Below are 18,334 nucleotides of genomic sequence, written 5' to 3'. Positions count from 1 at the left end.
AGTAAAGAAGGAATAGTTCATCGGAAAAGAGATACTCGTATCACATAAGATAATCCTGTCGTTTCCATAGAAATGTTCATCGATTTAGAAGGAGAATTTCTATAACCCATAGTATTTCATAGCGACGCAATTTCTGTGCTAATTCGTCAATGCGAGGGAGCGAGAGATGCAGTAATGAAGGAATAGCCCATCGAAAAGGAGATACTCGTATCCCAAAAGAAAATCCTGTCGTTTCCATAGAAACACTTCCTGGATTTACAGGGAGAATTCCTATAACCCATAGTATTCCATAGCGACGCAATTTCTGTGTTAATTCGTCAATAAGAGGGAGCGAGAGATGCAGTAAAGAAGGAATAGTGCATCGGATGGAGATACCCGTATTCCAAAAGATAATCCGGTCGTTTCTATGTAAACGTTCCTCCATTTTGAAGGAGAAGTCATAGAACCAATAGTATTTCATAGCGACGCAATTTCTGTGTTAATTCGTAAATGTGAGAAAGAGAGATATGCAGTAAAGAAGAAATAGTGCATCGGAAAGGAGATTCTCGTATCCCAAAAGAAAATCCTGTCGTTTCCATAGACACGTTCCTCGTTTTAGAAGGAGATTTCCTATAACCCATAGTATTTCATAGCGACGCAATTTCTGTGTCAATTCGTCAATAAGAGGGAGCGAGAGATGCAGTAAAGAAGGAATAGTGCATCGGAAAGGAGATACTCGTATCCCAAAAGAAAATCCTGTCGTTTCCATAGAAACGTACCTCGATTTAGAAGGAGAATACCTATGACCCATAGTATTTCATAGCGACACAATTTCTGTGTTAATTCGTCAGTGTGAGGGAGCGAGAGATGCAGTAAAGAAGGAATAGTGCGTCGAAAAGGAGATACTCGTATCCCAAAAGAAATACTTGTCGTTTCCATAGAAACGTTCCTCGATTTACAAGGAGAATTCCTATAACCCATAGTATCCCATAGCGACACAATTTCTGTGTTAATTCGTCATTAAGAGGGAGCGAGAGATGCAGTAAAGAAGGAATAGTGCTTCGAAAAGGAGATACTCGTATCCCAAATGAAAATCCTGTCGTTTCCATAGTAACGTTCCTCGATTTAGAAGGAGAGTTCCTATAACACATAGTATATCATAGCGACGCAATTTCTGTGTTAATTCGTCAATGTGAGTTAGCGAGAGATGCAGTAAAGAAGGAATAGTGCATCGGAAGGGAGATATTCGTATCCCAAAAGAAAATCCTGTCGTTTCCATAGAAACGTTCCTCGATTTAGAAAGAGAATTCCTATAAACCATAGTATTTCATAGCGACGCATTTTCTGTGTTAATTCGTGAATAAGGGGGAGCGAGAGTTGCATTACAGAAGGAATAGTGCAACGGAAAGGAGATACTCGTATCCCAAAAGATAATCCTGTCGCTTCCGTAGTAACGTTCCTCGATTTAGAAGGAGAATTCCTATAACACATAGTATATCATAGCGACGCAATTTCTGTGTTAATTCGTCAATGTGAGCGAGCGAGAGATGCAGTAAAGAAGGAATAGTGAATCGGAAAAGAGATAATCGTATCCCAAAAGAAAATCCTGTCGTTTCCATAGAAACGTTCCTCGATTTAGAAGGAGAATTCCTATGACCCATAGTATTACATAGCGACTCAATTTCTGTGTTAATTCGTCAATAAGATTGAGTGAGTGGTGCAGTAAAGAAGGAATAGTTCATCGGAAAAGAGATACTCGTATCACAAAAGATAATCCTGTCGTTTCCATAGAAATGTTCATCGATTTAGAAGGAGAATTTCTATAACCCATAGTATTTCATAGCGACGCAATTTCTGTGCTAATTCGTCAATGCGAGGGAGCGAGAGATGCAGTAATGAAGGAATAGCCCATCGAAAAGGAGATACTCGTATCCCAAAAGAAAATCCTGTCGTTTCCATAGAAACACTTCCTGGATATACAGGGAGAATTCCTATAACCCATAGTATTCCATAGCGACGCAATTTCTGTGTTAATTCGTCAATAAGAGGGAGCGAGAGATGCAGTAAAGAAGGAATAGTGCATCGGAAAGGGGATACTCGTATCACAAAAGAAAATCCTGTCGTTTCCATAGCAACGTTCCTCGATTTAGACGGAAAATTCCTATAACCCATAGTATTTCATAGCGACGCAATTTCTGTGTAAAGTCGTCAATGTGAGGGAGCGAGAGATGCAGTAAAGAAGGAATGGTGCATCGGAAAGGAGATACTCGTATCCCAAAAGAAAATCCTGTCGTTTCCATAGAAACGTTTCTCGATTTAGAAGGAGAATTCCTATAACCCATAGTATTTCATAGCGACGCATATTCTGTGTTAATTCGTCAATGGGAGGGAGCGAGAGATGCAGTAAAGAAGGAAGAGTGCCTCGAAAAGGAGATACTCGTAACCCAAAAGAAAATCCTGTCGTTTCCATAGAAACGTTCCTCGATTTAGAAGGAGACTTCCTATAACCCATAGTATTCCATAGCGACGCAATTTCTGTGTTAATTCGTCAATAAGAGGGAGCGAGAGATGCAGTAAAGAAGGAATAGTGCATCGGAAAGGAGATACTCGTATCCCAAAAGAAAATCCTGCCGTTTCCATAGAAACGTTCCCCGATTTAGAAGGAAAATTCCTATAACCCATGGTATTCCATAGCGACGCAATTTCTGTGTTAAGTTGTCAATGTGAGGGAGCGAGAGATGCAGTAAAGAAGGAATAGTGCATCGAAAAGGAGATACTCGTATCCCAAAAGAAAATCCTGTCGTTTCCATAGAAACGTTTTCGATTTAGAAGGAGAATTCCTATAACCCATAGTATTTCATAGCGACGCATTTTCTATGTTAATTCGTCAATGGGAGCTAGCGAGAGATGCAGTAAAAAATGAATAGTGCCTCGAAAAGGAGATACTCGTATCCCAAAAGAAAATCCTGTGGTTTCCATAGAAACGATCCTCGATTTAAAAGGAGAATTCCTATAACCCATAGTATTCCACAGCGACGCAATTTCTGTGTTAATTCGTCAATAAGAGGGAGCGAGAGATGCAGTAAAGAAGGAATAGTGCATCGGAAAGGAGATACACCTATCCCAAAAGAAAATCCTGTCGTTTCCATAGAAACGTTCGTCGATTTAAAAGGAGAATTCCTATAAACCATAGTATTTCATAGCGACGCATTCTCTGTGTTAATTCGTCAATAAGAGGGAGCGAGAGATGCAGTAAAGAAGGAATAGTGCATCGGATGGAGATACCCGTATCCCAAAAGATAATCCGGTCGTTTCTATGTAAACGTTCCAAAATTTTGAAGGAGAAGTCATAGAACCAATAGTATTTCATAGCGACGCAATTTCTGTGTTAATTCGTAAATGTGAGAAAGAGAGATATGCAGTAAAGAAGAAATAGTGCATCGGAAAGGAGATTCTCGTATCCCAAAAGAAAATCCTGTCGTTTCCATAGACACGTTCCTCGTTTTAGAAGGAGAATTCCTATAACCCATAGTATTTCATAGCGACGCAATTTCTGTGTAATTCGTCAATAAGAGGGAGCGAGAGATGCAGTAAAGAAGGAATAGTGCATCGGAAAGGAGATACTTGTATCCCAAAAGAAAATCCTGTCGTTTCCATAGAAACGTTCCTCGATTTAGAAGGAGAATTCCTATGACCCATAGTATTACATAGCGACTCAATTTCTGTGTTAATTCGTCAATAAGATTGAGTGAGTGGTGCAGTAAAGAAGGAATAGTTCATCGGAAAAGAGATACTCGTATCACAAAAGATAATCCTGTCGTTTCCATAGAAATGTTCATCGATTTAGAAGGAGAATTTCTATAACCCATAGTATTTCATAGCGACGCAATTTCTGTGCTAATTCGTCAATGCGAGGGAGCGAGAGATGCAGTAATGAAGGAATAGCCCATCGAAAAGGAGATACTCGTATCCCAAAAGAAAATCCTGTCGTTTCCATAGAAACGTTTTCGATTTAGAAGGAGAATTCCTATAACCCATAGTATTTCATAGCGACGCATTTTCTATGTTAATTCGTCAATGGGAGCTAGCGAGAGATGCAGTAAAAAATGAATAGTGCCTCGAAAAGGAGATACTCGTATCCCAAAAGAAAATCCTGTGGTTTCCATAGAAACGTTCCTCGATTTAAAAGGAGAATTCCTATAACCCATAGTATTCCACAGCGACGCAATTTCTGTGTTAATTCGTCAATAAGAGGGAGCGAGAGATGCAGTAAAGAAGGAATAGTGCATCGGAAAGGAGATACACCTATCCCAAAAGAAAATCCTGTCGTTTCCATAGAAACGTTCCTCGATTTAAAAGGAGAATTCCTATAAACCATAGTATTTCATAGCGACGCATTTTCTGTGTTAATTCGTCAATAAGAGGGAGCGAGAGATGCAGTAAAGAAGGAATAGTGCATCGGATGGAGATACTCGTATCCCAAAAGATAATCCGGTCGTTTCTATGTAAACGTTCCACCATTTTGAAGGAGAAGTCATAGAACCAATAGTATTTCATAGCGACGCAATTTCTGTGTTAATTCGTAAATGTGAGAAAGAGAGATATGCAGTTAAGAAGAAATAGTGCATCGGAAAGGAGATTCTCGTATCCCAAAAGAAAATCCTGTCGTTTCCATAGACACGTTCCTCGTTTTAGAAGGAGAATTCCTATAACCCATAGTATTTCATAGCGACGCAATTTCTGTGTAATTCGTCAATAAGAGGGAGCGAGAGATGCAGTAAAGAAGGAATAGTGCATCGGAAAGGAGATACTTGTATCCCAAAAGAAAATCCTGTCGTTTCCATAGAAACGTACCTCGATTTAGAAGGAGAATTCCTATGACCCATAGTATTTCATAGCGACACAATTTCTGTGTTAATTCGTCAGTGTGAGGGAGCGAGAGATGCAGTAAAGAAGGAATAGTGCGTCGAAAAGGAGATACTCGTATCCCAAAAGAAATACTTGTCGTTTCCATAGAAACGTTCCTCGATTTACAAGGAGAATTCCTATGATCCCTAAGTATCCCATAGCGACACAATTTCTGTGTTAATTCGTCATTAAGAGGGAGCGAGAGATGCAGTAAAGAAGGAATAGTGCTTCGAAAAGGAGATACTCGTATCCCAAATGAAAATCCTGTCGTTTCCATAGTAACGTTCCTCGATTTAGAAGGAGAGTTCCTATAACACATAGTATATCATAGCGACGCAATTTCTGTGTTAATTCGTCAATGTGAGTTAGCGAGAGATGCAGTAAAGAAGGAATAGTGCATCGGAAAGGAGATATTCGTATCCCGAAAGAAAATCCTGTCGTTTCCATAGAAACGTTCCTCGATTTAGAAGGAGAATTCCTATAACCCATAGTATTTCATAGCGACGAAATTTCTGTGTTAATTCGTCAATGAGTGAGAGATGCAGAAAAGAAGGAATAGTGCATCGAAAAGGAGATACTCGTATCCCAAAAGGAAGTCCTGTCGTTTACATAGAAACGTTCCTCGATTTAGAAAGAGAATTCCTATAAACCATAGTATTTCATAGCGACGCATTTTCTGTGTTAATTCGTGAATAAGGGGGAGCGAGAGTTGCATTACAGAAGGAATAGTGCAACGGAAAGGAGATACTCGTATCCCAAAAGATAATCCTGTCGCTTCCATAGTAACGTTCCTCGATTTAGAAGGAGAATTCCTATGACACATAGTATATCATAGCGACGCAATTTCTGTGTTAATTCGTCAATGTGAGCGAGCGAGAGATGCAGTAAAGAAGGAATAGTGAATCGGAAAAGAGATAATCGTATCCCAAAAGAAAATCCTGTCGTTTCCATAGAAACGTTCCTCGATTTAGAAGGAGAATTCCTATGACTCATAGTATATACATAGCGACTCAATTTCTGTGTTAATTCGTCAATAAGATTGAGTGAGTGGTGCAGTAAAGAAGGAATAGTTCATCGGAAAAGAGATACTCGTATCACAAAAGAAAATCCTGTCGTTTCCATAGAAATGTTCATCGATTTAGAAGGAGAATTTCTATAACCCATAGTATTTCATAGCGACGCAATTTCTGTGCTAATTCGTCAATGCGAGGGAGCGAGAGATGCAGTAATGAAGGAATAGCCCATCGAAAAGGAGATACTCGTATCCCAAAAGAAAATCCTGTCGTTTCCATAGAAACACTTCCTGGATTTACAGGGAGAATTCCTGTAACCCATAGTATTCCATAGCGACGCAATTTCTGTGTTAATTCGTCAATAAGAGGGAGTGAGAGATGCAGTAAAGAAGGAATAGTGCATCGGAAAGGAGATACTCGTATCACAAAAGAAAATCCTGTCGTTTCCATAGCAACGTTCCTCGATTTAGACGGAAAATTCCAATAACCCATAGTATTTCATAGCGACGCAATTTCTGTGTAAAGTCGTCAATGTGAGGGAGCGAGAGATGCAGTAAAGAAGGAATAGTGCATCGGAAAGGAGATACTTGTATCCCAATTGCAAATCCTGTCGTTTCCATAGAAACGTTCCTCGATTTAGAAGGAGAATTCCTATAACCCATAGTATTTAATAGCGACTAAATTTCTGTGTTAATTCGTCAATGTGAGAGAGTGAGAGATGCAGTAAAGAAGGAATGATGCATCGAAATGGAGATACTCGTATCCCAAAAGAAAATCTTGTCGTTTCCATAGAAACGTTCCTCGATTTACAAGGAGAATTCCTATAACCCATAGTATCCCATAGCGACACAATTTCTGTGTTAATTCGTCATTAAGAGGGAGCGAGAGATGCAGTAAAGAAGGAATAGTGCATCGGAAAGGAGATACTCGTATCCCAAAAGAAAATCCTGTGGTCTCCGTAGACACGTTCCTCGATTTAGAAGGAGAATTCCTATAACCCATAGTATTTCATAGCGACGCAATTTCTGTGTTAATTCGTCAATGTGAGGGAGCGAGAGATGCAGTAAATAAGGAATAGTGCATCGGAAAGGAGATATTCGTATCCCAAAAGAAAATCCTGTCGTTTCCATACAAACGTTCCTCGATTTAGAAGGAGAATTCCTATAACCCATAGTATTTCACAGCGACGATATTTCTGTGTTAATTCGTCAATGTCAGGGAGCGAGAGATGCAGTAAAGACGGAATAGTGCATCGAAAAGGAGATACTCGTATCCCAAAAGGAAGTCCTGTCGTTTCCATAGAAACTTTCCCCGATTTAGAAGGAGTATTCCTGTAAACCATAGTATTTCATAGCGACGCAATTTCTATGTTAATTCGTCAATAAGAGGGAGCGAGAGATGCAGTAAAGAAGGAATAGTGCATCGGAAAGGAGATACTCGTATCCCAAAAGGAAATCCTGTCTTTCCATACAAACGTTCCTCGATTTAGAAGGAAAATTCCTATAACCCACAGTATCCCATAGCGACGCAATTTCTGTGTTAATTCGTCAATGTGAGGGAGGGAGAGATGCAGTAATGAAGGAATAGTGCATCAGAAAGGAGATACTAGTATCCCAAAAGAAAATCCTGTCGTTTCCATAGAAACATTCCTGGATTTACAAGGAGAATTCCTATAAACCATAGTATTCCATGGCGACGCAATTTCTATGTTAATTCGTCAATAAGAGGGAGCGAGAGATGCAGTAAAGAAGGAATAGTGCATCGGAAAGGAGATACTCGTATCCCAAAAGGAAATCCTGTCTTTCCATACAAACGTTCCTCGATTTAGAAGGAAAATTCCTATAACCCACAGTATCCCATAGCGACGCAATTTCTGTGTTAATTCGTCAATGTGAGGGAGGGAGAGATGCAGTAATGAAGGAATAGTGCATCGAAAAGGAGATACTCGTATCCCATAAGAAAACCCTGTCGTTTCCATAGAAACGTTCCTCGAAGGAGAATTCCTATAACCCATAGTATTTCATAGCGACGCAATTTCTGTGTTAATTCGTCAATAAGGTTGAGTGAGAGGTGCAGTAAGGAAGGAATAGTTCATCGGAAAGGAGATACTCGTATCCCAGAAGAAAATTCTGTCGCTTCCATAGAAACGTTCCTCGATTTAGAAGGAGAATTCCTATAACACATAGTATTTCATAGCGACGAAATTTCTGTGTTAATTCGTCAATGAGAGGGAGCGAGAGTTGCAGTAAAGAAGGAATAGTGCATCGAAAAGGAGATACTCGTATCCCAAAAGGAAATACTGTCGTTTCCATAGAAACGTTCCTCGATTTAGAAGGAGAATTCCTATAAACCATAGTATTTCATAGCGCCGCATTTTCTGTGTTAATTCGTCAATAAGAGGGAGCGAGAGATGCAGTAAAGAAGGAATAGTGCATCGGAAAGGAGATACTCGTATCCCAAAAGATAATCCTGTCGTTTCCATAGTAACGTTCCTCGATTTAGAAGGAGAATTCCTATAACACATAGTATATCATAGCGACGCAATTTCTGTGTTAATTCGTCAATGTGAGCGAGCGAGAGATGCAGTAAAGAAGGAATAGTGCATCGGAAAAGAGATAATCGTAACCCAAAAGAAAATCCTGTCGTTTCCATAGAAACGTTCCTCGATTTAGAAGGAGAATTCCTATGACCCATAGTATTCCATAGCGACACAATTTCTGTGTTAATTCGTCAGTAAGATTGAGTGAGTGGTGCAGTAAAGAAAGAATAGTTCATCGGAAAGGAGATACTCGTATCTCAAAAGAAAATCCTGTCGTTTCCATAGAAATGTTCATCGATTTAGAAGGAGAATTTCTATAACCCATAGTATTTCATAGAGACGCAATTTCTGTGCTAATTCGTCAATGCGAGGGAGCGAGAGATGCAGTAATGAAGGAATAGCGCATCGAAAAGGAGATACTCGTATCCCAAAAGAAAATCCTGTCGTTTCCATAGAAACACTTCCTGGATTTACAGGGAGAATTCCTATAACCCATAGTATTCCATAGCGACGCAATTTCTGTGTTAATTCGTCAATAAGAGGGAGCGAGAGATGCAGTAAAGAAGGAATAGTGCATCGGAAAGGGGATACTCGTATCACAAAAGAAAATCCTGTCGTTTCCATAGCAACGTTCCTCGATTTAGACGGAAAATTCCTATAACCCATAGTATTTCATAGCGACGCAATTTCTGTGTAAAGTCGTCAATGTGAGGGAGCGAGAGATGCAGTAAAGAAGGAATAGTGCATCGGAAAGGAGATACTTGCATCCCAAATGCAAATCCTGTCGTTTCCATAGAAACGTTCCTCGATTTAGAAGGAGAATTCCTATAACCCATAGTATTTAATAGCGACTAAATTTCTGTGTTAATTCGTCAATGTGAGAGAGTGAGAGATGCAGTAAAGAAGGAATAATGCATCGAAAAGGAGATACTCGTATCCCAAAAGAAAATCTTGTCGTTTCCATAGAAACGTTCCTCGATTTACAAGGAGAATTCCTATAACCCATAGTATCCCATAGCGACACAATTTCTGTGTTAATTCGTCATTAAGAGGGAGCGAGAGATGCAGTAAAGAAGGAGTAGTGCATCGGAAAGGAGATACTCGTATCCCAAAAGAAAATCCTGTGGTCTCCGTAGACACGTTCCTCGATTTAGAAGGAGAATTCCTATAACCCATAGTATTTCATAGCGACGCAATTTCTGTGTTAATTCGTCAATGTGAGGGAGCGAGAGATGCAGTAAATAAGGAATAGTCCATCGGAAAGGAGATATTCGTATCCCAAAAGAAAATCCTGTCGTTTCCATACAAACGTTCCTCGATTTAGAAGGAGAATTCCTATAACCCATAGTATTTCACAGCGACGATATTTCTGTGTTAATTCGTCAATGTCAGGGAGCGAGAGATGCAGTAAAGACGGAATAGTGCATCGAAAAGGAGATACTCGTATCCCAAAAGGAAGTCCTGTCGTTTCCATAGAAACTTTCCCCGATTTAGAAGGAGAATTACTGTAAACCATAGTATTTCATAGCGACGCATTTTCTGTCTTAATTCGTCAATAAGAGGGAGCGAGAGTTGCAGTAAAGAAGGAATAGTGCATCAGAAAGGAGATACTAGTATCCCAAAAGAAAATCCTGTCGTTTCCATAGAAACATTCCTGGATTTACAAGGAGAATTCCTATAAACCATAGTATTCCATGGCGACGCAATTTCTATGTTAATTCGTCAATAAGAGGGAGCGAGAGATGCAGTAAAGAAGGAATAGTGCATCGGAAAGGAGATACTCGTATCCCAAAAGGAAATCCTGTCTTTCCATACAAACGTTCCTCGATTTAGAAGGAAAATTCCTATAACACATAGTATTTCATAGCGACGCAATTTCTGTGTTAATTCGTCAATGTGAGGGAGGGAGAGATGCAGTAAAGAAGGAATAGTGCATCGAAAAGGAGATACTCGTATCCCATAAGAAAACCCTGTCGTTTCCATAGAAACGTTCCTCGAAGGAGAATTCCTATAACCCATAGTAATTCATAGCGACGCAATTTCTGTGTTAATTTGTCAATAAGGTTGAGTGAGAGGTGCAGTAAGGAAGGAATAGTTCATCGGAAAGGAGATACTCGTATCCCAAAAGAAAATTCTGTCGCTTCCATATAAACGTTCCTCGATTTAGAAGGAGAATTCCTATAACACATAGTATTTCATAGCGACGAAATTTCTGTGTTAATTCGTCAATGTGAGGGAGCGAGAGTTGCAGTAAAGAAGGAATAGTGCATCGAAAAGGAGATACTCGTATCCCAAAAGGAAATACTGTCGTTTCCATAGAAACGTTCCTCGATTTAGAAGGAGAATTCCCATAAACCATAGTAATTCATAGCGCCGCATTTTCTGTGCTAATTCGTCAATAAGAGGGAGCGAGAGATGCAGTAAAGAAGGAATAGTGCATCGGAAAGGAGATACTCGTATCCCAAAAGATAATCCTGTCGTTTCCATAGTAACGTTCCTCGATTTAGAAGGAGAATTCCTATAACACATAGTATATCATAGCGACGCAATTTCTGTGTTAATTCGTCAATGTGAGCGAGCGAGAGATGCAGTAAAGAAGGAATAGTGCATCGGAAAAGAGATAATCGTATCCCAAATAAAAATCCTGTCGTTTCCATAGAAACGTTCCTCGATTTAGAAGGAGAATTCCTATAACCCATAGTATCCCATAGAGACACAATTTCTGTGTTAATTCGTCATTAAGAGGGAGCGAGAGATGCAGTAAAGAAGGAATAGTGCATCGGAAAGGAGATACTCGTATCCCAAAAGGAAATACTGTCGTTTCCATAGAAACGTTCCTCGATTTAGAAGGAGAATTCCCATAAACCATAGTATTTCATAGCGACGCTATTTCTGTGTAAATTCGTCAATGTGAGGGAGCGAGAGATGCAGTAAAGAAGGAATGGTGCATCGAAAAGGAGATACTCGTACCTCAAAAGAAAATCCTGTCGTTTCCATAGAAACGTTCCTCGATTTAGAAGGAGAATTCTTTTAACCAATAGTATTTCATAGCGACGCAATTTCTGTGCTAATTCGTCAATGCGAGGTAGCGAGAGATGCAGTAATGAAGGAATAGCGCATCGAAAAGGAGATACTCGTATCCCAAAAGAAAATCCTGTCGTTTCCATAGAAACACTTCCTGGATTTACAGGGAGAATTCCTATAACCCATAGTATTCCATAGCGACGCAATTTCTGTGTTAATTCGTCAATAAGAGGGAGCGAGAGATGCAGTAAAGAAGGAATAGTGCATCGGAAAGGAGATACTCGTATCACAAAAGAAAATCCTGTCGTTTCCATAGCAACGTTCCTCGATTTAGACGGAAAATTCCTATAACCCATAGTATTTCATAGCGACGCAATTTCCGTGTAAAGTCGTCAATGTGAGGGAGCGAGAGATACAGTAAAGAAGGAATAGTGCATCTTAAAGGAGATACTTGTATCCCAAATGCAAATCCTGTCGTTTACATAGAAACGTTCCTCGATTTAGAAGGAGAATTCCTATAACCCATAGTATTTAATAGCGACGAAATTTCTGTGTTAATTCGTCAATGTGAGAGAGTGAGAGATGCAGTAAAGAAGGAATAATGCATCGAAAAGGAGATACTCGGATCCCAAAAGAAAATCTTGTCGTTTCCATAGAAACGTTCCTCGATTTACAAGGAGAATTCCTATAACCCATAGTATCCCATAGGGACACAATTTCTGTGTTAATTCGTCATTAAGAGGGAGCGAGAGATGCAGTAAAGATGGAATAGTGCATAGGAAAGGAGATACTTGTATCGCAAAAGAAAATCCTGTCGTCTCCATAGAAACGTTCCTCGATTTAGAAAGAGAATTCCTATAACACATAGTATTTCATAGCGACGCAATTTCTGTGTTAATTCGTCAATGTGAGGGAGCGAGAGATGCAGTAAATAAGGAATAGTGAATCGGAAAGGAGATATTCGTATGCCAAAAGAAAATCCTGTCGTTTCCATAGAAACGTTCCTCGATTTACAAGGAGAATTCCTATAACCCATAGTATCCCATAGCGACAGAATTTCTGTGTTAATTCGTCATTAAGAGGGAGCGAGAGATGCAGTAAAGAAGGAATAGTGCATCGGAAAGGAGATACTCGTATCCCAAAAGAAAATCCTGTGGTCTCCGTAGACACGTTCCTCGATTTAGAAGGAGAATTCCTATAACCCATAGTATTTCATAGCGACGCAATTTATGTGTTAATTCGTCAATGTGAGGGAGCGAGAGATGCAGTAAATAAGGAATAGTCCATCGGAAAGGAGATATTCGTATCCCAAAAGAAAATCCTGTCGTTTCCATAGGAATGTTCCTCGATTTAGAAGGAGAATTCCTATAACCCATAGTATTTCACAGCGACGAAATTTCTGTGTTAATTCGTCAATGTGAGGGAGGGAGAGATGCAGTAAAGAAGGAATAGTGCATCGGAAAGTAGATATTCGTATCCCAAAAGAAAATCCTGTCGTTTCCATAGAAACGTTCCTCGATTTACAAGGAGAATTCCTATAACCCATAGTATTACATAGCGACACAATTTCTGTGTTAATTCGTCATTAACAGGGAGCGAGAGATGCAGTAAAGAAGGAATAGTGCATCGGAAAGGAGATACTCGTATCCCAAAAGATAATCCTGTCGTTTCCATAGAAACGTTCCTCGATTTAGAAGGAGAATTCCTATAACCCATAGTATTTCACAGCGACGAAATTTCTGTGTTAATTCGTCAATGTGAGGGAGCGAGGGATGCAGTAATGAAGGAATAGTGCATCGAAAAGGAGATACTCGTATCCCAAAAGGAAGTCCTGTCGTTTCCATAGAAACGTTCCTCGATTTAGAAAGAGAATTCCTGTAAACCATAGTATTTCATAGCGACTCAATTTCTGTGTTAATTCGTCAATAAGATTGAGTGAGTGGTGTAGTAAAGAAGGAATAGTTCATCGGAAAAGAGATACTCGTATCACAAAAGAAAATCCTGTCGTTTCCATAGAAATGTTCATCGATTTAGAAGGAGAATTTCTATAACCCATAGTATTTCATAGCGACGCAATTTCTGTCCTAATTCGTCAATGCGAGGGAGCGAGAGATGCAGGAATGAAGGAATAGTGCATCGAGAAGGAGATACTCGTATCCCAAAAGAAAATCCTGTCGTTTCCATTGAAACGTTCCTGGATTTACAAGGAGAATTCCTATAACCCATAGTATTCCATAGCGACGCAATTTCTGTGGTAATTCGTCAATAAGAGGGAGCGAGAGATGCAGTAAAGAAGGAATAGTGCATCGGAAAGGAGATACTCGTATCACAAAAGAAAATCCTGTCGTTTCCATAGCAACGTTCCTCGATTTAGACGGAAAATTCCTATAACCCATAGTATTTCATAGCGACGCAATTTCTGTGTAAAGTCGTCAATGTGAGGGAGCGAGAAATGCAGTAAAGAAGGAATAGTGCATCGGAAAGGAGATACTTGTATCCCAAATGCAAATCCTGTCGTTTCCATAGAAACGTCCCTCGATTTAGAAGGAGAATTCCTATAACCCATAGTATTTAATAATGACAAAATTTCTGTGTTATTTCGTCAATGTGAGAGAGTGAGAGATGCAGTAAAGAAGGAATAATGCATCGAAAAGGAGATACTCGTATCCCAAAAGAAAATCTTGTCGTTTCCATAGAAACGTTCCTCGATTTACAAGGAGAATTCCTATAACCCATAGTATCCCATAGCGACACAATTTCTGTGTTAATTCGTCATTAAGAGGGAGCGAGAGATGCAGTAAAGAAGGAATAGTGCATCGGAAAGGAGATTCTTGTATCGCAAAAGAAAATCCTGTCGTCTCCATAGAAACGTTCCTCGATTTAGAAAGAGAATTCCTATAACACATAGTATTTCATAGCGACGCAATTTCTGTGTTAATTCGTCAATGTGAGGAAGCGAGAGATGCAGTAAATAAGGAATAGTGCATCGGAAAGGAGATATTCGTATGCCAAAAGAAAATCCTGTCGTTTCCATAGAAACGTTCCTCGATCTACAAGGAGAATTCCTATAACCCATAGTATCCCATAGCGACACAATTTCTGTGTTAATTCGTCATTAAGAGGGAGCGAGAGATGCAGTAAATAAGGAATAGTCCATCGGAAAGTAGATATTCGAATCCCAAAAGAAAATCCTGTCGTTTCCATAGAAATGTTCCTCGATTTAGTAGGAGAAATCCTATAACCCATAGTTTTTCACAGCGACGAAATTTCTGTGTTAATTCGTCAATGTGAGGGAGCTAGAGATGCAGTAAAGAAGGAATAGTGCATCGAAATGGAGATACTCGTATCCCAAAAGGAAGTCCTGTCGTTTCCATAGAAACTTTCCTCGATTTAGAAAGAGAATTCCTGTAAACCATAGTATTTCATAGCGACGCATTTTCTCTCTTCATTCGTCAATAAGAGTGAGCGAGAGTTGCAGTAAAGAAGGAATGGTGCATCGGAAAGGAGATACTAGTATCCCAAAAGAAATTCCTGTCGTTTCCATAGAAACATTCCTGGATTTACAAGGAGAATTCCTATAACCCATAGTATTCCATAGCGACGCAATTTCTGTGTTAATTCGTCAATGTGCGGGAGCGAGAGATGCAGTAAAGAAGGAATAGTGCATCGGAAAGGAGATACTCGTATCCCAAAAGGAAATCCTGTCTTTCCATAGAAACGTTCCTCGATTTAGAAGGAAAATTCCTATAACCCATAGTATTTCATAGCGACGCAATTTCTGTGTTAATTCGTCAATGTGAGGGAGGGAGAGATGCAGTAAAGAAGGAATAGTGCATCGGAAAGGAGATATTCGTATCCCAAAAGAAAATCCTGTCGTTTCCATAGAAACGTTCCTCGATTTACAAGGAGAATTCCTATAACCCATAGTATTACATAGCGACACAATTTCTGTGTTAATTCGTCATTAAGAGGGAGCGAGAGATGCAGTAAAGAAGGAATAGTGCATCGGAAAGGAGATACTCGTATCCCAAAAGAAAATCCTGTCGTTTCCATAGAAACGTTCCTCGATTTAGAAGGAGAATTCCTATAACCCATAGTACTTCACAGCGACGAAATTTCTGTGTTAATTCGTCAATGTGAGGGAGCGAGGGATGCAGTAATGAAGGAATAGTGCATCGAAAAGGAGATACTCCTATCCCAAAAGGAAGTCCTGTCGTTTCCATAGAAACGTTTTTCGATTTAGAAAGAGAATTCCTGTAAACCATAGTATTTCATAGCGACGCATTTTCTGTGTTAATTCGTCAATAAGAGGGAGCGAGAGTTGCAGTAAAGAAGGAATAGTGCATCTTAAAGGAGATACTCGTATCCCAAAAGATAATCCTGTCGTTTCCATAGAAACTTTCCTCGATTTAGAAGGACAATTCCTATAGCACATATTATTTCCTAGCGACGCAATTCCTGTGTTAATTCGTCAATGTGAGCGAGCGAGAGATGCAGTAAAGAAGGAATAGTGCATCGGAAAAGAGATAATCGTATCCCAAAAGAACATCCTGTCGTTTCCATAGAAACGTTCCTCGATTTAGAAGGAGAATTCCTATGACACATAGTGTTTCATAGCGACACAATTTCTGTGTAAATTCGTCAATGTGAGGGAGCGGGAAATGCAGTAAAGAAGGAATAGTGCATCGAAAAGGAGATACTCGTATCCCAAAAGAAAATCCTGTCGTTTCCATAGAAACGTTCCTCGATTTAGAAGGAGAATTCCTCTAACCCATAGTATTTCATAGCGACGCAATTTCTGTGTTAATTCGTCAATAAGATTGAGTGAGAAGTGCAGTAAGGAAGGAAAAGTTCATCGGAAAGGAGATACTCGTATCCCAAAAGAAAATCCTGTCGTTTCCATAGAAACGTTCCTCGATTTAGAAGGGTAATTCCTATAACACATAGTATTTCATAGCGACGAAATTTCCGTGTTAATTCGTCAATGTGAAGGAGCGAGAGATGCAGTAAAGAAGGAACAGTGCATCGAAAAGGAGATATTCGTATCCCAAAAGGAAATCCTGTCGATTCCATAGAAACGTTCCTCGATTTAGAAGGAGAATTCCTATAAACCATAGTATTTCATAGCGCCGCATTTTCTGTGTTAATTCGTCAATAAGAGGGAGCGAGAGATGCCGTAAAGTAGGAATAGTGCATCGGAAAGGAGATACTCGTATCCCAAAAGATAATCATGTCGTTTCCATGGAAACAATCCTCGATTTAGAAGGATAATTCCAATAACCCATAGTTTTTCATAGCGACGCAATTTCTATGTTAATTCGTCAATGCGATGGAGCGAGTGATGCAATAAAGAAGGAATAGGGCATCGAAAAGGAGATACTCGTATCCCAAAAGAAAATCCTGTCGTTTCCATAGAAACGTTCGTCGATTTAGAAGGAGAATCCTATAACCTATGGTATTTCATAGCGACGCATTTTCTGTGTTAATTTGTCAATTCGAGGGAGCGAGAGATGCAGTAAAGAAGGAATAGTGCATCGAAAATCAGATACTCGTATCCCAAAAGAAAATCCAGTCGTTTCCATAGAAACGTTACTCGATTTACAAGAAGAATTCCTATAACCCATAGTATTCCATAGCGACGCAATTTTTGTGTTAATTCGTCAATAAGAGGGAGCTGAGAGATGCAGTGAAGAATTAATAGTGCATCGGAAAGGAGATACTCGTATCCCAAAAGAAAATCTTGTCGTTTCCATAGAAACGTTCCTCGATTTAGAAGGAAAATTCCTTTAACCCAAAGTATTTCATAGCGACCCAATTTCTGTGTCATTTCGCCAATATGGGGGTGCGAGAGATGCAGTAAAGAAGGAATAGTGCATCGGAAAGGAGATATTCGTATTCAAAAGAAAATCCTGTCGTTTCCATAGAAACGTTCCTCGATTTAGAAGGAGAATTTATATAACCAATAGTATTTCATAGCGATGCAATTTCTGTGTTAATTCGTCAATGTGAGGGTGCGAGAGATGCAGTAAAGAAGGAATAGTGCTTCGAAAAGGAGATACTCGTATCCCAAAAGGAAATCCTGTCGTTTCCATAGAAACGTTCCATGATTTAGAAGGAAAATTCCCATAACCCATGGTATTCCACAGCGACGCATTTTCTGTGTTAATTCGTCAATAAGAGGGAGCGAGAGATGCAGTAAAGAAGGAATACTGCATCGGATGGAGATACCCGTATCCCAAAAATAATCCGGTCGTTTCCATATAAACGTTCCTCCATTTTGAATGAGAACTCATAGAATCCATAGTATTTCATAGCGACGCAATTTCTGTGTTAATTCGTCAATAAGAGGGAGCGAGAGATGCAGTAAAGAAGGAATAGTGCATCGAAAAGTAGATACTCGTATCCTAAAAGAAAATCCTGTCGTTTTCATAGAAACGTTTCTCGATTTAGAAGGAGAATTCCTATAACCAATAGTATTTCATAGCGACGCATTTTCTGTGTTAATTCGTCAATGGGAGCTAGCGAGAGATGCAGTAAAGAAGGAATAGTGCCTCGAAAAGGAGATACTCGTATCCCAAAAGAAAATCCTGTCGATTCCATAGAAACGTTCCTCGATTTAAAAGGAGAATTCCTATAACCCATAATATTCCATAGCGACGCTATTTCTGTGTTAATTCGTCAATAAGAGGGAGCGAGAGATGCAGTAAGGAAGGAATAGTGCATCGGAAAGGAGATATTCGTATCCCAAAAGAAAATCCTGTCGTTTCCATAGGAACGTTCCCCGATTTAGAAGGAAAATTCCTAAAACCCATGGTATTTCATAGCGACGAAATTTCTGTGTTAAGTCGTCAATGTGAGGGAGCGAGAGATG

Source organism: Schistocerca cancellata, chromosome 11 (assembly GCF_023864275.1).
Source record: "Schistocerca cancellata isolate TAMUIC-IGC-003103 chromosome 11, iqSchCanc2.1, whole genome shotgun sequence".
NCBI classification, from domain to species: domain Eukaryota; kingdom Metazoa; phylum Arthropoda; class Insecta; order Orthoptera; family Acrididae; genus Schistocerca; species Schistocerca cancellata.
This window is presented reverse-complemented; position numbering follows the sequence as displayed.